The sequence below is a fragment of the Phyllostomus discolor genome, chromosome 9, assembly GCF_004126475.2.
Source record: "Phyllostomus discolor isolate MPI-MPIP mPhyDis1 chromosome 9, mPhyDis1.pri.v3, whole genome shotgun sequence".
Lineage (NCBI taxonomy): Eukaryota > Metazoa > Chordata > Mammalia > Chiroptera > Phyllostomidae > Phyllostomus > Phyllostomus discolor.
In genome coordinates, this window is record NC_040911.2 from 61,950,217 (window position 1) to 61,953,963 (window position 3,747).

General features: G+C 33.4%; 1 non-coding gene across 1 annotated transcript; it reads left to right on the top strand.

The window, feature by feature from the left end:
* Positions 1-2,975: 2,975 nt before the first annotated feature.
* LOC114507124 lies at positions 2,976-3,079 on the top strand. Its single transcript, XR_003685401.1, has one exon. It is a non-coding gene; the product is annotated as a U6 spliceosomal RNA (small nuclear RNA).
* The last annotated feature ends 668 nt before the right edge of the window (positions 3,080-3,747 follow it).

The window sequence follows — 3,747 nt, forward strand, 5'->3', positions numbered from 1 at the left end:
TAATAAGGATGCTGACAGGATTGTTTGAATATGGTCATAAATTAGATGAAAAAATGAAGGATATGCTAAGTGAGATAAAGGAAAATGTACAGAGAACCAACAGTGATGTGAAGGAAACCAGGACTCATATCAATGGTGTGGACCAGAAGGAAGAAAGAAACATTCAACCAGAACAGAATGAAGAAACAAGAATTCAAAAAAAAAAAAAAAAAAAAAAAAAGAAAAAAAGAAAGAAAGAAAGAAAAGAAAAAGAAAGAGAGAGAGAGGGGCTTAGGAACCTCCAGGAAAACTTTAAACATTCCGACATCTGAATCACAGGGGTACCAGAAGAAGAAGAGTAAGGCCAAGAAATTAAAAACTCATTTGAATAAATAATGAAGTAGAACTTCTTCAATCTGGCAAAGGAAATAGAATTCCAAGAAGTCCAAAAAGCTCAGAGAGTCCCAAAGAAGTTGGACCCAAGGAGGAACACACCAAGGCACATCATAATTACATTAGCCAAGATTAAAGATAAGGACATAATCTTAGAAGCAGCAAGAGATAAGGAGACAGTTACCTACAAAGGAGTGCCCATAAGACTGTCATCTGATTTCTCAAAAGAAAGCTTGCAGGCAAGAAGGGGCTGGAAACAAGCATTCCAAGTCATGAAAGGCAAGGGCCTACATCCAAGATTACTCTATCCAGGAAAGGTATCATTTAGAATGGAAGGGCAGATAAAGTGCTTCTCAGATAAGGACAAGTTAAAGGAGTTCATAATCACCAAGCCCTTATTTCATGAAATGTTAAAGGGAGTTATCTAAGAAAATGACAATTAAATCTATGAATAGTAAAATGACAACAAACACAATTGTCAACTGAACCTAAGAAACAAAAACAAACTGATCAACTTGCAGAAACAAAATCACAGAAATGGAGACCACATGGAAGGTTATCAGTAGTGAGGGAGTGGAAGAGAATGAAGGGAAAAGTTACAGGAACTAAGAAGCATAATTAGGAAACCCAAAATAGACAGGGGGAGGTTAAGAATAGTACTGAAAATTTAGAAGTCAAAGAACTTATTTGTATTACTCATGAACATGAATTATGGTGGGGGCCAATGCTGGTGGGAAGGGGGTGCAGAGTAGAGGGGGATAAAGGGAAGAAAATAGGACAAGTGTAATAACATAATCAATAAAATATCCTTTAATTTTTTTTTCTGACTAGTGTGGACCTATAGTTTGTCTTATATGGTTCACTGTTCCCTTCTTGCTACAAAGGAAAACTCCACTAGAATCTTTACTTGGAGACATATTTAGATTGTGAAGAAGTAATGCCCTCTGGGAACTTGTAAACTCAATGCAATCCCATTGAAACTACCAAAGAAACTTAAAAAGGTGATTTTAAAATCCATGCAGATTTATAAAGGAAAAAAAATTATATACTCTTATGTAGGATAAATTATTCATTTCATAAAATAAGACTTATTTAGGGCTATACAAACTAAAGTAATGTTGCATCAGTACAGGGATAGGCAGGAAAAAAAAAAAACAACACCTTCTAGAAACATACCTGTGCATATATTAGCATCCCTAATTTGAGGCAGATCTGGCATGCAGATCAAGAGCAATCCAAAGGACTTTCAACAAATGGTTCAGGGATAATCGGTCATCTACAGAAAAATATAAAGATAAAACTACCTCACACCATACCCAAAACAGACAGATGAAACAAACATACGTAAAGAATAGACTAAAAGCTTAACTGTGAAATATAAAACCATAGAGTTTATAACAGATAATATGAGAATACCTTTGTGACTTTGGGGTAGTTAGGAGTTTTTAATTCAAAAGAAACACAACTGTAAAAAAAGAGATTAAAATTTCAATTATATTTTAATTAAAATTTAATGTTAATAAAACAAAATAAAGAGACAAGACAGTGGGAAAAGATTCTTGCAGCATACACAATAGACATGGACTTAGTATAAAGTACACCAAAAATGCTAGCAAGAAGAAGAAAAAAGGAAATCAACCCAACAGATGGAAAAATATTGAATAGGACAAAACATTATTTTAAATTCAAATGGCTAGTAAATATATGTAAGATCTTCAAACAAATTAGGAATAAGAAAACTACAAATCAAATAAAACACCTTTTTCATGCTCATAGAACTAAAATAAATTAAACATGTTGGTAATATCAAGGACTTGCAAAGATATGCAAAAATGAGAACAGTTAGTAGAAAGATTGTAAGTTACTACAATCTTCCTGAGAACAGTTTGGTACCATCTTTTGTTAAAGTTGTGGACACCCTATGACCCATCAAATCCACCATTTACATATGTTCCACAGAGGGATACTTGCTCTTCTATGTGTAGGAGAACACTAATGGAAGCTTGGATTGTGATAGTGTGCATGCACATATGCATACACAAACATTCAAATAGGAAACAATTAAAATTTCCTCAAGAGGGAAATGAAAAAATAAATTGTGGTATCTCCAGAAAAAAGACAAAAGTTTCCATCAGTGTCAATGGAGGATTGACAGCTACATAAAAACTGTGAATAAGTCTCAGGAACATAGTATTGGGTGAAAAAAAAATGGCAACAAATAATTATTCCAATTATATAATGTTTGATATTATATAACACTCAATATTATATTTTAGGATACTTTTATATATAATAAAACTACCAAGAAAATCTTGGAATAAAAGGAATGATTTGATATGAATGGATGATAGGAGACTTTCAAGTAAGCATTGTTGTTTTTTAAATCTATGTGATGGAAAAAGCCTTTTCATTTTGCAACTTACTCTGCATTTCTATGTCCAATACAAATGCTTGTTTTTATCCCCACAGAGAGGTGTCATTGAACCCAGCTTCTCCAGTGATTTATTTGATGTTAGTCCATGCCTTAAAAATGCATTATTCATATTTCCCCAGGTAAATCTACTAGACACACAGGTGTTTTTACTTTAGAATTCAGTGGCTGTGATCCCTTCTGCAGAACATATACTAACATTGGAATGATACAGAGAAGATTAGCATAGACCTTGTGAATGATGACATGCAAATTCATGAAGCATTCTATAATTTTTTAAAATGGAAGGTCAAATAAGGAGCTTCCCAGAAAGAAAAAAAGCCTCAAAAAATATACCACTTCCAAATCAGCTCTGCAAGAAATGCTGAAGGGTCTGCTTTAAGAACAGGAAAAGAAACAATGAGAGAGAGGGGGACACAGGTACAAAAAATGGCAATGAACAAGTACCTATCGATAATAACCTTACATGTAAGTGTATTAAATGCCCCACTCAAAGGACATAGAATAGCTGAATAGATAATAAATCATGACCCACACATATACTTCCTAAAAGAGACCCACCTCAGAAAAAAAGGACCTACACAGACTGAAAGTGAAGGGCTGGAAACAAACATTCCAAGTAAATGGACAGAAAAAAAAGCTGGGGTAGCAATATTAATACCAGACAGAATAGACTTCAAAAAAAAGGCATAAAAATAGACCCAGAAGGTTACTTCATAATACTCAATCATTGAATATTATTCTTCAAGGGAAGAATCAATCAAGAAGACATAAACATTGTAAATATAGATGCACCCAATACAGGAACACACAAATACATAAAGAAAATCTTGGAGAACTTTAAGAAAGATATTGACAGAAGCACAATAAGAGTAGGATATTTTAACAGCCCACTGTCAAAAATGGACAGATATTCCAAAAAGTATATCAATAAAGATATTATG